Below are 17,614 nucleotides of genomic sequence, written 5' to 3' on the forward strand. Positions count from 1 at the left end.
CTGCACGCACGCCAGGCGCCCCCTCCTGGCCACATAGTTTTGTCACTTTTCCTCCGATGCTGCTAATCTGATCCTCCCACGTATGAGTTCAGAATCCTTTTAATGTCAGAAGGAAATATGATTCTCTTGCATTTAAGAAGTTTGAATGCCTCTTCAAATGTCTCAACTACTTGTGATTTTACTGTTCCAGTGTTCTGGAATGAGCTCTCCAGAAAAAACAGGTTCAGGCATTTAGTTTGCAGAAGTGAAATCAGATCGGGGATGGGGGGGTGGACTCCACCTTCCGTAGGTGGAGTCTTTTCTTTAAAAGGGCCACATCTGCCAGGGTGCCCAGCTCATAACACAGCAGTAAACTTGCCAGGGTGTAGCTCATAACACAGCAGTAAACTTGGTCCGTGGAGGATGTTGGAGGTGTGTACCTGTGTGCAGTTTCCTTCCGTGGCTTCATTTCAGCAGTATGTGGTTCTCTGTGTTCAGTTAGCGTTTCTTGCAGAAGAAATCATGCATAAGCAAATGTAAAATTCCCATTATCCTCAGATAGTTCCCTAATGTATCAATTGTACTGGCACAAATTCGTGCTCTTTTATAGCAAATCTGACTGTAATGCATCATTAAGAATGTGCTGATATGAAAATACCTCTGAAATAAATTGTAGAGTGAAAAAAACCAAGGTGCCAAAAAAAAAAAAATGCCACATTTTGGTAGGCTGGCAGAGAAAGTGTTCGTGGATTCAGAAAATCTAATTAACAACCTGAGACTTCCTCTGAGTCTTCTGTTGATTGTCTGGTCACTTTCATCACAGCATCCTGGAGCTGGAGGGTGTCCTAGAGCTAGCTGTTCTTCCCAACTGTGTGCACACCCAGCACATAGTGCTTGTTAACAGATAAACTGATAAACTAAGGCACGTTACACCTTTGAAGAGTTTATTTGAGCAAACATCAGTTTGAATCGGGCAGTACCAAACCAAAAGTTGTTAGGAGCACTCCTTTCTACTACAAAAGTAGAAAGCCAAAAGTAGAACCAAACCAAAAGTGGAAAACCAAAAGTAGAACCAAAAGTTGTTAGGAGCACTCCTTTCTACTACAGGAGCTAGTAGAAAGGCTTTTATAGGAGGAGACTCGGAAACAAAGTAAAGAAATTATTTGATTGGCTATAGCTTGAGCAGTTGCTTTTTGGGGGAAAACCTAGCTGACTGTTTGTTTTTGTGTTTTTTTTGCTTTTTGGCACGTGGCATGTGGGATCTTAGTTCCCCGACCAGGGATCAAACCCACACCCCCTGCATTGGAAGCGTGGAGTGTCAACCACTGGATCGCCAGGGAAGTCCCGACTGTTTGTTCTTAAATTTTATTTTCTGGGATTTGAGTGCAGTAACTCTGGGCTAGGTTTTGGTTTACTTAGATAGGCTACCAAGGCATTTGAGCCACCTTAGTCCATATACACATTAGGGTCCACCCTTGGTGTCGTACATTCTACGGGTTTGGACAAATGTGTAATGACATGCATCCATCATTACAGTATCATACAGAGTATTTTCACTGCCCTAAAAACCCTCTGTGCTCCACGTAGTCAATCTCTCCCTTCTCACTAACAACCATTGATCTTTTTATTGTCTCCACGGTTTTGCCTTTTCCAGAATGTCTTATAGTTGGAATCATATAGTACGTAGCCTTTTCAGATTGGTTTATTTCACTTAGTAATATGCACTTAAGTTTCCTCCATTTCTTTTCATGGCTTCATACCTCATTTCCTTTCAGTGCTGAATAATATTCCATTGTCTGATGTACCGCATTGTACTTATCCACTCATCTACTGAAGATTCCGGAACTTTTTCAACTCCCCAAAAGGAAGTTCTGTACGCATTAAACACTTACTCCACATTCCCTGGCCTCCCCAGCCCCTGGCAACTACTAATCTACTTTTAGTCTCTATGGATTTGCCTATTCTGGATATTTCGTGCAAATGAAATCTCATTAATTCTCTGTACCTTCCTTACTATACAGTCTTTCTTTCATTTGTTCTTCATTTCCAACCTCTCCTTTTCCCTAGGTCCCCCAGGCTCCCCTGCTGCATGATACTGTGTTACCTTCCCTTGGAATATTTGCACTTTAAACCCATGTGAATATGGCAAGTATAAGCCAAAAAGATATTTTGAATCATATTTCTGGGCCTCACTGTGACCCTGGCGATCCAGTGGTTAGGACTGGGGGCTTTCACTGCTGAGGCCCTGGGTTCAATCCCTGGTCAGGGAACTAAGATCCCGCAAGCCCCTTGGCATGGCCAAAAAAAAAAAAGAGGCCTAATACTTGGAACAAATAGAGCCAGGGAACCTGGGTCAGCCTCAGAGTCACCTGGAAAGTTTCATGAAATGCAGATTCTAACTGCCCACCGGGGAAGTCTCATCCAGGGTGTCTTTGGTATGGCTTCGACAATGTCTTTTTGTTCATGCAACTTGTGAGCACTCTGGGGCAGGGCTAGAAGTACGGTAAGGGCAAACCCTGGGGCACAGCATTTAGGGAAGCACTTGCCCTGTACCCCTTGCATCACCCAGTCAGGGCCCTGCACTGGGGGCTTCTAAAAATGTGTGGAGGAAAATGGGTCTTTCCAGGGAGCTGGAACCAGTGACCAGGGTCAGAAAAACCCAGGTTATACCTATAAGGTCTCCTGACATGGCAACTCGATGAGTTTTCACTGTTATCTTTTAAAAACTCATATCTTTAAAGGTCACAGGCATAAGGCAATATTTCCACCTAAATCTCAGACCTAGAGATGTCTAAGAACTAATTAGAATTAGTGACATTGACTTTTCTCAAATGGATGATTTTTAACATGCTGTATTAGTTTCCTAGTGCTGCTGTAACAAAGCACCATAAATGAGGTAGCTTAGAGTAACTATTCTCACCCAGTTCTGGAGGCCAGAAGTCTGAAATCAAGGTGTTGGCAGGACCATGCTCCCTCTGAAACCTGTAGGGGAGAATCTCTCCTTGCTTCTTCTAGCTTCCAGGGGTTACTGGCCATCCTTGGGATTCCTCAGCTTGAAGTTCCATTACCCCAGTCTCTGCCCTCACGGTCTCATGACCTTCTTCTCTCTGTGTCTGTGTCTCTGTCTCCCTCTCATTATAAGATGGCCTATCCCAATCCAACGTGTCCTCATCTTAACTTGATTACATCTGCAAAGATCCTATTTCCAAACAAGGTCACATTCATAGGTCACGGATAGACATGAATTGGAGGGGAGGAGGAGGGGGACACACTTCAACCCAGTCCTTGTGCCCGCTTCGGCAGCACATATACTAAAATTGGAATGGTACAGAGAAGGTTGGCATGGCCCCTGCACAAGGATGACATGCAAATTCGTGAAGCGTTCCATGTTTTTCAAATATCATATATCACATATATGGAATCTAAAATATGACACAGATGAACTTTCCTATGAAACAGAAACAGACTCACAGACATAGAGAACAGATTTGTGGTTGCCAACGGGGAGGGGGGATAGGGGAGGGAAGGATTGGGAGTTTGGAATTAGCAGATGCAAACTATTATATATAGAATGGATAAACAACAAGGTTCTACTGTATAGCACAGGGAACTATATTCAATCTCCTGTGATAAACCATAATGGAAAAGAATATGAAAAAGAATATATATATACATATTTATATGTATATAACTGAATCACTTTGCTGTACAGCAGAAATTAACACAACATTATAAATCAACTATACTTCAATTAAAAAAAAATTTGAGGTGGGGGGCTATGCCATGCAGCTTGCAGGATCTTAGTTCCACGACCAGGGATTGAACCCAGGCCACGGCAGTGATAGCACCAAGCCCTAACCACTGGACCGTCAGGGAACTCCCGAATAAATTTTTTAAAAAATTGTTCACCTCTTGGCTTTTCATTTGATTTGGATTCATTCTCTTCACCTACCTCCAAATAAGCGGGGGTCTTTTATAAGGATTTTAATGGATGTTGCCAATCATCTAGCACCAATTTAAAAGATGAGAAGGTACTATTCTCCACAGGTGAACTAACACATCAGATTACCAATGTGCTCTGCTCCCTTACAGAAATGCACATTTATAGGGGAGCAGCCTTTAGGGTTGGACCACCTGTATCCACTTGTATGTTTCCAAATGTAGGAGACAGTATACCTACAAAGGATTTTCTATCTCTAGGAAGGTTGGGAAAAAATAAATAAAACTCCTACTGTTTACTTGAATCTAGAAAGGAATGAAAGCTCTCTTTTTAAGTTAGCGAAGGAATGAGATAGTGACAGGCAGACCTAATAGGCGAATTTTTATTTTAAGCGAAACAACGAGGAATCATCACTGTTTTGCAGCCTTAAGGATCACCAGGTTCACCTCAGTTTATAGTCAATTGAACCCCAGGGAAGCTAAGTGATTTCCCAAGGTCACACAGTTCATCAATCACCTAAAAAATACTTACTGATCTTCTGCTACATGTAAATTTCTATGCTGGGTAGCGTAGGGGCCAGAACAGAACACTTGACTCCAGATTCCTAGTCTCTTAAAATTGCTGGTGCCTCAACACCAGTCAAGGGAGTGGCACCAAACCACCAGCAGCTACTACATTCTTTATCTCCATGTACTTTTTAAAAAAGCCAGTATCACTTAAGAATGTTCTTGATCAAGCAGTAAAAAGTCATTAATTTTATCAAATCTGGATCCTTGCATACACATCTTAATATCTGTGTACGAAATAAACAGGCATAAAGCACTTTTGTTGTATCCTGAAGTTGTCCACGAAAAGCCCTTGAGTTGCAAACTGAATGAGTTGCATTTTTCATGGAATACCATTTATACTTCAAAGAACACCTGCCCAAACTAGAGTTATTCACATTTGAGTATTTGGCAGGCATTTCCTCAAAAATGAATAAAGTGAAGACAATTGACAGCATTTGTTGCCCATGATAAAATTTGAGCCTTCAAGTAACAAGCGAAATTTTGGAAAACTTGTGCCTACCACCATGAGCTTGACAGGTTCCCAATACTTAAAGACTTTTCTAATAAGATCTATAGTCATATTCCAAAGGTATTTTTTTCTATATTACATAATGAAGTGTGTTAACTTTTATAAGACTTGTATAACTCAGTTAGTCAATATTTCCCAAATGATCAATCCATGATGTTAAAAAACCAAGCATGGGTAAAATATCTATTTAAAGTGCAAGATGGATTTTAATGTAGCAGAGTAGGAAAAGTTCATTGATATAGTTTTAGATTACACATTGCAACTTAGGAAACCACCACTTGTCAAGCGTTGGGGTAGTATCACACAATAGCAACAATTATCTAATAATCATCTAAAAACAAAATTTTCTTCCCCTTTCTAACTATATAACAGCGAGGATGAATTTTCTTCAAACACTTTAACCAGAACAACACATTGCAACAAATGAAAAAGTAGGTGAGAATCAAACTCTCTCCTATTAGGCTAGACCTTAATAAAACATTTTCAATGTAAAAAAACAACATTCTTCTCACTAAATGCTTCCCTATTTTGAAGAAGATCATTATTTTTTATTTTTAAAAATGTGTTGGGACTTCTCTGGTGGCGCAGTGGTTAAGAATCCGCCTGCCAATGCAGGGGACACAGGTTCGAGCCCTGGTCCGGGAAGATCCCACATGCCGCGGAGCAACTAAGCCCGTGCACCAAAACTACTGAGCCTGTGCTCTAGAGCCCACGAGCCACAACTACTGAGCCTACGTGCCACAACTACTGAAGCCCACGCGCCTAGAGCCCGTGCTCCGCAACAAGAGAAGCCACCGCGATGAGAAGCCTGAGCACTGCAACGAAGAGTAGCCCCCACTCGCCGCAACTAGAGAAAGCCCGCGCGCGGCAACGAAGACCCAACGCAGCCAAAAATAAATAAATAAATTTATTTTTTTAAAAAAGTGTTATTGTTTTACCTAACATGAAATGGGTTTATTATTGGTATTGTTCTGGTCACCCCATGGAGGTATATGGATCCCACAAGCAAAATTTGCCTCCGGTTTTGAGACTGACACACCACACACACCAAGAGGGTATGAAGAATTCTATTACTCATGTAATCAGGCTTTCTGGGAAGAGCAGGGCAGGCTCCAAAGAAGGTCCAAAACCAGCTTAAGAAAGCAGGGAGAGGCGACTGGAGTCTTCTGGTGGTTAGGGGTGGGGCTGGAGGGAGGGCTCCCTCATATGGACCAGATGGTGCGTGGGCTGAACTTCTCCTGGGCACAAAGGGAGGTAGCTCCGTGAGCTTTGTCACTGGCTTCAGCTGTGGGGCGAGAGGGCCAGGTTAGGCACAGAGGCTGGAAGGTGTCAACACTCAAATAGCAACAACGGGGTCGGACTCCTTATTAAAATTCACCCTTGATATTGGACTGATGACTGAAATGTGCCCATGTTTCATTTAATTGAATTTGAACTTGTAAGAAACAAACCATTATGGTGTTCTATGAAGCCTGTAGACTGGTTAGGGAGGCGAAAGTTCTGTTGAATGCCTTAAGAGCCCAGTGTTCTGTAGTTTGCAAAGCGAAATGTGTGCATTGGTTGCTATCAATAATATTTAGAACTGCAAAGGAGATAAGAAGGGTCTTGGTGAGCCCTCACATTGTGGCTTTCATAGGTGCAGAGATATGTGTGACCTTGGTTTATATTTTGGGTATCTGTGAAGCAAGAGATTCCTAGAGTTTTTGACCCATAAGGATGCAACCTTGGATAAGGAATTGTTGCTGCCACTTGGCTGGACCAGATGGCTGACTGTTGGCAATGAACAACCCACGCATCTGTAAACGTGTGCAGCTGAAGCTGATTGTTGGCTAGGGCTCAGGGCTAAGATGACTGCCTGAAGTCCAGCTAATTGTGCTGACCCTGTGTCCTGTCCTTAGTTAGGGATGGCCCCATAAAGGGATAAAAAGCAGCAGCTCTCCAGAGAGCTCCATCACGTATAGTGATGGTAATGATGTCTGTAAACCATTCAAACTCCCATTGCTATTCACTGTATCGACCCCAAGGCTCCCCAAGTATCCACGAGGTCTGGAGAGGGGTGACCTCTTCCAGCATGGTAGCATCTGGCAAAGGTTGTGAGACAAATGACCCAGGGCTACTTGAAAGAGGGCCTCAATGACATTCTCCAGGCCTTAAACATCAATTATCAAAACTTTCAACTTAGGTTGATTACACGTGTAACGGAGGCTTGGGCGGACTCAGCAAATGCAGCATAAAGCAGCCAACTCAGGGTGTAAGCTCCCTAGCAGGCAGCAACACAGCTCAAAGAGCACACTGGCCAGCCAGCAGGCAGCAGCTCAGAATGCATGCCTGCCAGCAGGCAACAGAACCAGTTAGCAAATCAAAGCAGGAGAAGAGAGACCCTTGGTAGTGGTCACCACCTAGATACTCAGTGGTTGGGTTCACCCTGCCTCCTTGGGGTGATCACAACATTTATTTCCACAAAAATAAATAAATAAATAAATAAACAAATCAATCATAATTTTAAAATAAAATTTTGAATTCTCAGTTTTAATTTCTAACACAGTAAACATCAATAGAAATATCCCACATAAGCAACAACTTTTTGATGCCCTCTCTATATTTTAAGGGTGTGAAGAGATCCTGAGACCAAACAGTATGAGACCCATTGGTGTATCTATTTGTAAAACTGAAGCAAAAGTCTCACAAGACAACAGTTACTCATCTATCATGTGATACGCCCGGTTTTCTCCTCTATTCTTCTCTATTTCATCCTATAACAAATGCTGGTCGTGCCCACGAATGGTTCATTAGCTACAGCTTGAGAACACTCAAGTAAAGCATGAGGATAGTATAATGTCTTTGTGGGGCACTTTTTACTTAAATTAAACTTGGTTATTGTTGGAGAAAGAAGTATCTAAGGTCACATTGCCCCTGAGGATCAGGTTCTCACTTCTAAACAGAGTTGAATATACCGTGAAGTTAATGAAGCTTGGCTTTACGGTTCCTCATGTGCACAGACCCCTTCTAGGGACCTGTACCTATTTCTTATGGGTAATTTGGCATTCCTTTTTTTTTAAAGATGGCCACCCAATCTGTATAAGCTTCAGGCCTCACCAAACCTAGATCCATGCCTGCTTCTAAACCATTTTTCCCCCAGTATATAAGCTGGATTGTTTTAAAATAAATGCTTTGCTTTCCTAACTAAAAACAATGGTAGCAATTAGAAACACAGCGGCTGTTTGCATCAGGTCCCTTTAAAGAAACTCACATGAGTTACTTATTTCAAGAAAAAGGGAGTTGATTCTAAGGATACATGTGCACTGGGACTTGAGAACCATCCAGAACAAGTCTGTCCCTTTTTCCCTTAGCAGCCCCATGGACTCTCTGCTTCTTTCTTGTGAGTCTGTCCTCCTTTCTTTACAACCGGGCTTCTTCAGACCCTCAACTCCACGGTCCACAGTGAGCTCTTACTTAGTTCTCATCCTCCATTGACCCAGCCTGCCTCGGTTTACTCCCTTGATTTACAAATTGCCAACCCCTGGATGAGCAATCTGATTGGCTCAGCTCAGGGTTCCAAGCCAGGCCATGTCATAGGTTGCTGGGGAGCCTGAGATGGGCCATCCTTGGACCAAGTGCCCAGTAAACCACAGCGGGGGGTGTGGGCACAGGGCCAGGTGATACAAACCTTAGCCAGTTAGGCCACAGAATCTATAGACAGGGCCTTATCCCTTAGAAGGGCTGGTCAGCAGACAGAAGTTATTCTGATCATTCAAGCTTTGAGTTTTTGCTCTATATTCTTAATTAGATTTTAGTTCAATTTTAACTTGAATGTTTTTGCAGTGCTGCTTCCAAATGTATGTGTATGTGTGTGTGTGTGTTTACCTCACTTTTCACTGTTTAATTTTGGAGTACAAAGGAGAATTTTTATTTTTGGTATTTTCTATTTTTAAAAACATGTTTCTTTCAGAGCATACTGATGTTCCAATTGTATTCCTCCCGATTTTTTTGCTAATCATTGGAAAGTTGATGCAAGTGAATTATTTCAGAGAAGTATGTGCTACTCAGTTTCACCTAGATGTCACTCTAAAAAGGTGGTTAAGACAAAAGAATCAATAGTATGTGTAAATAGGAGTTTCATTACGATATTCTTAGCTGCCGGAGAATTTAATTTGTGAGAAAGACACACAAACTCACTGTGAGAGTCAGTTCCAAAAGGTCTCCAATTTCCTTTGTCTCTCTTCGGTGACACCCTAGGATTCCCTGAGTGTGTTGTGGGCTGCGTGCCATTCCATGTTATTGCTTTGTTTGTTGTTGATGGCCAAACGTGTCTATGACTTTTTTTAAAATCTGGAAGCAGAAGTACCACATGAAGCATGTTTACAAATTTTAAGCCCTTCTGGATAGTTGCAGGAAAGAAGGCAGGAGAGGAAGGGAATTCATGCACAAGAAAGTCTACTATGGGCTTGGCACTACTTTTTTATTTTATAGCTGGTCTCAGGTAACATTCTCAGGTACTACCCCATTCTGAAGGTCAGCTCAGTAGCAGATTGCTAGACCCCATCCTTCCTCTGTAGCAGACACCCCTGTAGGGCCGTGGTTTTCCAAGTGGGGTCCTAGGACCAGCAGCATCAGAATCACCTGGGAACTTACTAGGAAAGCACATCTTCAGGCTCTGCCCTAGACCTGCCTCATCAGAAACCCTGGGGGTGGGACCTGACACTTGGTTTTAACAAGCTCCCCCAGGTTTCTGATGCAGGCTAGAATTTGAGAACCAGCATTTACAGCAGCGGTCCCCAACCTTTTTGGCACCAGGGACCGGTTTCTTAGAAGACAATTTTTCCACGGCCGGCTGGAGGGTCGGCGGGGATGGTTCAGGAGGTAATGTGAGCAATGGGGAGTGATGGGGAGCGGCAGATGAAGCTTCACTTACTCGTCCACCACTCGCCTCCTGCTGTGCAGCCCGGTTCCTACCAGGCTATGGACTGGTACCAGTCCACGGCCCGGGGGTGGGGACCCCGATCTACAGGCTTTCATGTCAAGATATCAGGGTATGCAACACAAACAGCACTTGGAGTAGGACCACAGGGGCCTATAACTCACATGTTACTTTGCTACTTTCCTCGCTGAGTCCAAGCTCACACTTCTCTCGGCACAATAGGCCAATAAATTGAGAGACGAGGTGTTGGGGCAGGAATAGCGACTTCATTAGGAAAGCCAGCAGACAGAGAAGATGGTGGACTTGTGTCCCAAAGAACCATCTTGTCCGAGTTAGCATTCAGGCTTCTTTTATACTAAGAGGGGAGGGAGTAAAGTCAAACATTTCCTGGTTCCCATCAGCCTCCAGAAGGAATATGTTAATTTCTTCCTTCCTGCAATCATTCATAGGTTTGCATGGTCAGGATGTTTCCTATAGCTAAACAAAGGTGTTTTAGCTTAATGCTCATTACCTGGGAGGCAGGGGTCCCAGAGATGGGTCATTATGTGTAATTTAAGCTTATAGGCAACATCCCTTTGGTGATTAACTTGTAATAGAATACAAAGGTTCTTCCCTATTACACTTTCAGGCCTTTATTTAGGTTTTTCCTTTAACTAGAATACTTTCTCTCTCCATGTCCAGGCCCATCTGTTGGACCCTTGTTTGTTTTTCAAAGCCAGACCAGTTCAAAACCTACTTCCTCTAAGAAATTTTTCCAGATTCATTCACTCCTCTGAAATGTGGTGTCTGTCTTCTACAGGGAGCTCAAAATAGAACAGATTTTTGGTCAGGAAGAAAAGTTAGAAGCTGACACACTTCCTTTGCTTTCTATCAGCAAGTCCTGCCTGCTGCTCCTGACTCAGGGTCTAACTGTTCCCTCTCTTGGAATGTGTTTACTGGAGATCAGGGATCAGAGATCAGAGGTCAACAAACATAGCCCACAGCCTATATTTGTACCGCCTCTGAGCTAAGAATGTTTTTTACATTTTAAAATGGTTAGAAAAAAATCAAAAGAAAAATAATATTTTGTGACACATGAAAAGTACATGAAATGCAGATTTCACTGTCCATAGATAAGGGGTTGGTGGAACACAGCCTCACCCATTCATTTATGTTGTCTGTGGCTGCTTTCTTGCCCCAAGGGCAAAGCTGAAAGAGTTGCAACAGAAACTGTATGGCCTGCAAAGCCAAAAATCATTATTGTCTGGCCCCTTACAGAAAAAGTTTGCAAACTCCTGCACTAGGTAACCTCACGTTTCATGCTTTCACTTTACTTAAGTCTCTGCTCAGATCTCACCTTATCAGAGAGGTCTTCCTGGACCACCCTACCTAAATGACACAGATGCCTCCTGACCTGTTCTGCGTCTTTCAGATGCTTTGTTTTTCTTTGTAGCCCTTATCTTTAGTAGATGTTATGTATTTTTAAACTATAGGTCTCTCCTCATCAGAATCCAGCTTCATGAGATCAGAGCCTTTATTTTGGTTCATTACTACATGCCCAGAATGCTCTTAATGAACATTCAAACGAGTGAATAAATATTCTCTAATAAGAATTCCTCCTAAGACATTTCCTGGTAGTTAAATTATTTTACTTTTATATTTGGAGGGATATGGGGTCATGTGTAACTAAGTGTAGTTTCTAGACTAAGTGATAGTAACAGAGGAAACTGGAGATATTGTTTGCCTTAAAAATAATGAACATACATTGTAGAATTTTTTTTTAATTAGAAGAACTGGAGGCAAAGCTTTCAGACATGGAGGTCATTTATCAAAACAACTCCTCTAGTTTGTAATAAGAACATCCAGAGTTGCTGACTGGAATTCTAGAAACTAATTTTGACCACTTGTTTTTTTAAAGAGGTTTTAGAGACTACTTTGTCTCATTCTGTTTCTATTTCAAAATTCTTCCACATTTTAATCCAATTTTACAGATGTAGAATGTAGGCCAAAAAATGGGTTTCAAGACATAATTGCTGTTTGCTTTAGGGTAAGGAATTTTCTGGAGAACTAGCCAGCATCACTCAAGAGCCTCAAGTGATCTTCCCATGCCCTCCCAATTAGAAGTCAGAACAGTGTTTGTAAAGGAATAACTCATCTGCCTTTTCCTCCTTTTGTAAAGACGTGGTGTCTTCTGTAGTTTTTTTTTTTTAAATTTATCTATTTTATTTATTTATTTTTGGCTGCATTGGGTCTTCGCTGCTGCGCAGGCTTTTCTCTAGTTGCAGCGAGCGGGGGCTACTCTTCGTTGTGGTGCACAGACTTCTCAGTGCAGTGGTTTCTCTTGTTGCAGAGCACAGGCTCTAGGCATGCGGGCTCAGTAGTTGTGGCTCGTGGGCTCTAGAGCACAGGCCCAGTAGTTGTGGCGCACGGGCTTAGTTGCTCCGCGGCATGTGGGATCTTCCCGGACCAGGGCTCGAACCTGTGTCCCCTGCATTGGCAGACGGATTCTTAACCACTGTGCCACCAGGGAAGCCCCTGTAGTTTGTCTTTTAAACAGATTGCCTCATGTTTACCATGTGCTGAGTGAAGACAGCATGTTCACTAGGAATATGCCCTCTTCCCTTCCCCACTCAAATAAATAGAAGTATAGGAAAACAAACAAACAAAAAATAAATAAATAGATAGAAGTATCCACATGAAAGGACAGGTTTTATCATTACATTAGGGAAATTTATACAAATGACTTCTATCTGGAAATCTGAATTGTGAGATTACAAACTTAGGGTGGTTCTCTCAGGAAGACTGTCACTGTCACTTCGGGGAGAATTATGACTTTTGTATTAAATTCTGAAAATTTTTTCTTGGATATCATAGTCTAACTCCCAGAAAGTATAAGCAACTTGGCTGTGGTCACACAGCTAGATTAGGACCCGGATGTCCTGCCTCCATCTCTGAGGGCTCTTTCCTCTTCCCTGCATCCTTCAATGCTTTCCAAAAACACTTTCCTGCATTTTCCTCCTTTAAACCTACATGAAGATGCAGGCAGGGTTTCCTTTGTTTATTATTAGTCTAGTTGTTGATTAGTTGTTGATTAAAAATGGAGAGAGACATTTCAATGCAATTCTTTTTTTTTTTTTTAAGGCATTTCTGGTATCTGCTCAGTGGAATGTAAAAAGTTTACTACAGAAAATAAAAAGGAGTACATTCCTATATCAAGGAATAGTAGGACTTTTTGAGGTTCAGTGACTAGGGGAATAAAATGTGTGTGCTTGAAAGTACACTAAACAATTAGGTTCAGAAAATACTTTTCCAAATACTCTTTGGATCTAAAACAAGAAATCAGTTTATCCTGGTACAGACACATCTGACAGAGCTAATGTTACTGGGCTTCAAGAAACTGCCCAGGAGGACTTCCCTGGTGGCGCAGTGGTTAAGAATCCACCTGCTAATGCAGGGAACACGGGATCGAGCCCTGGTCCGGGAAGATCCCACATGCCGAGGAGCAACTAAGCCCGTGCACCACAACTACTGAGCCTGCACTCTAGAGCCCGCGAGCCACAACTACTGATGCTGCGTGCCACAACTACTGAAGCCTGTGCGCCTAGAGCCCGTGCTCCGTAACAAGAGAAGCCACCGCAATGAGAAGCCCGCGCACAGCAACGAAGACCCAGTGCAGCCAAAAATAAATAAATAAATGGATAAATAAATTTTAAAAAAGCAACTGCCCGGAGACAGGACTGAGAGCACGGAAACAAGACTGAAGATCTGTTGTGACAGCAACTGACCATTCAGAAGCTTTACAATCCGAAGAAAAATGAGCTTGAGAAGAAACATGGGACAGCAACAAATCATCACCCTACACGGCAAGCCCTCCGATTTCTATGAAAGATGAAAACTCTGTCATTTGAAAAGGCAGGAAAAAACAAACATTCTAGAAAAAAAAAAATAAAGAAGAAAAAAAAACAAAAAAAATAAACATTCTAACAATGAAACTTCTTAAGATTTTCTTTTTGTGACAAACTGAGAGGAAAGTAGCACCTAAGTTATTTTAAAAAGATCACGATTTCGGAAGTCCTGTGGCTTGGAACAAAAAAACCCTGGCTTTAAGTTTTTTGCTTAACGCTTTGTAAAATGATTTCAAGGACATACTTTTATTTTTTAGGACATGCTTTTCAAAAGTAGGATGAATATGTATTGGGCTGCACCCCGCAGGCTTGCAAGGCCTGCACTTGCCCAGCGTTAAGACTGAAGGAAGAGGGACTTCCCTGGTAGTCCAGTGGTTAGAACTCCACGCTTCCACTGCTGGGGGCCCGGGTTTAATCCCTGGTCGGGGAACTAAGATCCAGCAAGCCATGCCACAGTGGCCAAAAAAAAAGACCAAAGAAAGAGTCCCAAGTCAGCAACAGAGACATCAATGGTTTAATGGATGGGGAGTTTACATGTCTGAAGCAAGGTCCTGGAGTGACACCCCACCGTGTACCCGGTGGGCAGGACTCAGCGGCAGCCTTTACTCCCTGGGGAAGGGGAGATTCCCAGTTATAGGGGAATTGACATCAGATGGGCTCACTGGTTACCAGGGAAACCAGCAGAGAGGCACGCCCCTTACCGCCCCTTTGATAAGAACAATCACCAGCTGGAGCCGGGGGCAAGTAGGAAGGTCAGTCATATGAGTAGGTGTAGGTGAGGCAGGCCCTGGTCAGGCAGGGGTTGTATAGAGAGCAAGAGGACAGCCCTCTTGAGCGGCGTGACCATACGATATGCTGTTTCCTGCTGCTACCTAGAGCTGTTGTGATTAATTAAATTGAAAAACAAAATAAAATTAAACAGAGGCAGTACCTAGATCAAAATATCTCTGCGCTATGAACAAAAGAAGAGAGATTAAAATATTTAGTGCATGAAAATGAAAAATGAGGTTGGAGTCTACCTATGCTCTAGTTTTGATATATCTGTTTTTCTTTTGCCAAGCTCAGTAGACATTTGTTGTTTTGGTGCATATGTGTAGGTTGGATATCCGTTAAGGGGAGAGTCTATTGGATATTTGTTGTTGCTGTTGTTTTTACCTAGCTCTACTCTGTAGTAATAGTTCCCTGATTTTGCCTTGGGGAACCACCCCCTACCCCATACTCTGAGCCCACATGCTTCAGGTGAACCTGAATCCACTCTGGCTCCTGGGAAGAAGTACGTGACCCAGGGTAAGCTGATGAGCAAGCCTATGTCTCCTGGCAACAGTAATCGGTTCAGAGAAGAACACATGAATCAAATCAGACCAATCAGGGCATAAAAGATTCAATTCCAAGAAATTGAGTTTATTGGTGGGCGACCTGGACCTATTTTTTCTCATTGGATGTGAATAAGAATAGAGCTACTCCTATAATACATTCCGGGCGGGGAATGTAAAATGTTACAACCTTATGGAGGAGAATTCAGCAATATCTAAAGAGACTGACAATAGAACGCAACTCATAACCTGTGATTTTTTTCCCCCTATAAAAGGTGTTATTGGGACAATTAGTGACATCTGAGTTATTATATCAAGTTTAATGTCTTGTTTTTTATCACTGTGTTTTGATAACTATACTGTGGTTGATAGCCTCGTTTCTAGATAATACACACTGACGTATTGAGAGATAAAGAGTCATCACATCTGCAGCTCATTACCCATGGTTCCAAAAAATTACATTATACACATACACATGCAGATAGTATATGTATAAAGTAAGGGACAAGAAAAAGAATGATAAAACAAATGGGGTAAAAAGTTAACTAGGGAACCTGGTTAAGGGGTGTGGTATAATAAGAAATATATTTGGTCTTTGTCATAGTTCCTGGCTCTGAGCTCCTAAAACCCTTGCCATTCCCTGAGTGATAGGAGGGTCTGATCATTCATAAGGAGCCCCTCTCACATACACCCGAGTTTATGTTAATGAGGTGACTTAGGGTGGGCCCCAAGATAACCTCTGGATGGAGCTGGTCACCAGAAAGGCAAAGTGATTAGAAGGCTGGAAATTTCAGCCATACTCACCAACCTCTGGGAAGGTGGGGAGGGTGGAGATTAAGCTCTATAAAAACTCCTGAACAACAAGATTTGCTCAGCTTCCTAGTTGGTGAAAGCTTCCTCACACTGGGAGGTGGTGCACCCAAGTTCCATGGGGACAGAAACTCCTCTCCTCAGGACACTTCCAGACCTTGCCCTGTATACCTCTTCATCTGGCTGTAAATTTGTATTCTTTATAATAAACTGGTCAATGGAAATAAATACTTCTCTGAGTTCTGTGAGTCACTCTAGCAAGGTAATTGAACTTGAGGAAGGGGTTGTGAGAACCTCCCATTTATAGCCAGTTGGTCAGAAGCACAGGTGACAACCTGGAATTTCTATTGGCATCTGAAAAGGCGAGGGTGGGGAGGAAGGGGGCGCAGTCTTATAGGACTGAGCCCTTAACCTGTGGGATCCGGCAGTATCTCCAGGCAGTGTCAGAATTGAGTTAAATTATAGGACACCCAGCTGGCGTTGCAGAATTGCGGTGCGCGGGCCTCTCACTTAACGTGTGGAAAAAACTACCACACACTTGGTGTCAGAGGTGGAGTGTGTGAGTGGAAGAGTGTAGGACACACAAAGGAAATGAGTTTTCCTTTACAGACGGGCACACAGAAATCCTCTATGCTATTCTCGTAACGCTTCTATAAATCTGTAATTATGTCAAAATAAAGTTTACTTGAGGAAGAGCAGGAGAGGGAGGAGGAAAAAGAAGAAGGTGGCTGTTGGCAGCCATTTAAAACCACACTGGAGGGCTTCCCTGGTGGCTCAGTGGTTGAGAATCTGCCTGCCAATGCAGGGGACACGGGTTCGAGCCCTGGTCCGGGAAGATCCCACATGCCGCGGAGCAGCTAAGCCCGTGAGCCACAATTACTGAGCCTATGCGTCTGGAGCCTGTGCTCCGCAACAAGAGAGGCCGCGATAGTGAAAGGCCCGCGCACCGCGATGAAGAGTGGCCCCCGCTTGCCGCAACTAGAGAAAGCCCTCGCACAGAAACGAAGACCCAACACAGCCATAAATAAATTTTAAAAAACAAAAAACAAAAAACTTGACCTTTAAAAAAAAAAAAAAAAAACCACACTGGGAAAGGCGGTCTCAGAATGGAACAGACCCAGAAGCAGCAGAGCAAGAAGTGGATCGGGGTGACTTTATTGGAACCCTGTGTTAAGATTTAAATTAGTGAATCTGCTCTACCTCTGTCCTTTTCAGCTTGCGTGAGTCAAATGATTCCTTTTCACAAGACTTGCTTGTGAAATATATAATTCACCAGATTCCAGAAGCTACTACATTTCTTTTGCTTTAATTCTTTTTTTTTCAGTTGTTTGTTTTCATTCCTAAATGAACACTGAAACTACACACCAGAGTTCTAAGAAGCTACACACTTTGCTGAAAAAAAAAAAGAAGAAAAGGAGGACAAGGACAAAAATTACTTACTGAAACACAACCATCAAGAATTACATGGACAGGACTTCCCTGGTTGTCCAGTCGTTAAAACTCGGTGCTTCCACTGCAGGGGGCACAGGTTCAAGCCCTGGTGCCCCTGGTTGGGGAAGTTCCACATGCCATGCATTGCAGCTGAAAAAAAAAAAAAAAAAGAAGAATTATATGGACAACTCAACAACAAAAAACAACCTGATTTAAAAATGAATAAAGGACTTGAATAGGTATTTATCCAAAAAAGACATAC

The 17,614-nt window shown here is 42.7% G+C and overlaps 2 long non-coding RNA genes and 1 other non-coding gene across 5 annotated transcripts in view; 1 reads left to right on the forward strand and 2 right to left on the reverse strand.

Moving 5' to 3' along the window:
- The first annotated feature begins 3,266 nt into the window (after positions 1-3,266).
- On the forward strand, positions 3,267-3,373 carry LOC118901413. The gene has a single exon (XR_005021385.1). It is a non-coding gene; the product is annotated as a U6 spliceosomal RNA (small nuclear RNA).
- Positions 3,374-6,081: 2,708 nt separating this feature from the next.
- Positions 6,082-17,455, reverse strand: LOC118901249. 2 transcript variants are annotated; one of them, XR_005021315.1, is made up of 4 exons: positions 17,362-17,455; positions 13,679-13,772; positions 9,173-9,325; positions 6,082-6,281 (listed from the first exon to the last, which is right to left on the reverse strand). It is a non-coding gene; the product is annotated as an uncharacterized LOC118901249 (long non-coding RNA). The 2 variants fall into 2 exon arrangements; XR_005021316.1 differs by lacking the exon at positions 13,679-13,772.
- A 14-nt stretch (positions 17,456-17,469) lies between these two features.
- The window catches only part of LOC118901246, a 50,968-nt gene continuing 50,823 nt past the window's right edge, over positions 17,470-17,614 (reverse strand). For both annotated transcript variants that reach the window (XR_005021312.1, XR_005021310.1), the window contains one exon: positions 17,470-17,502. This is a non-coding gene — a long non-coding RNA (uncharacterized LOC118901246). The remainder of the gene's footprint in view (positions 17,503-17,614) is intronic.

This window comes from Balaenoptera musculus, chromosome 9 (assembly GCF_009873245.2).
Source record: "Balaenoptera musculus isolate JJ_BM4_2016_0621 chromosome 9, mBalMus1.pri.v3, whole genome shotgun sequence".
Taxonomy (NCBI): Eukaryota; Metazoa; Chordata; class Mammalia; order Artiodactyla; family Balaenopteridae; genus Balaenoptera; species Balaenoptera musculus.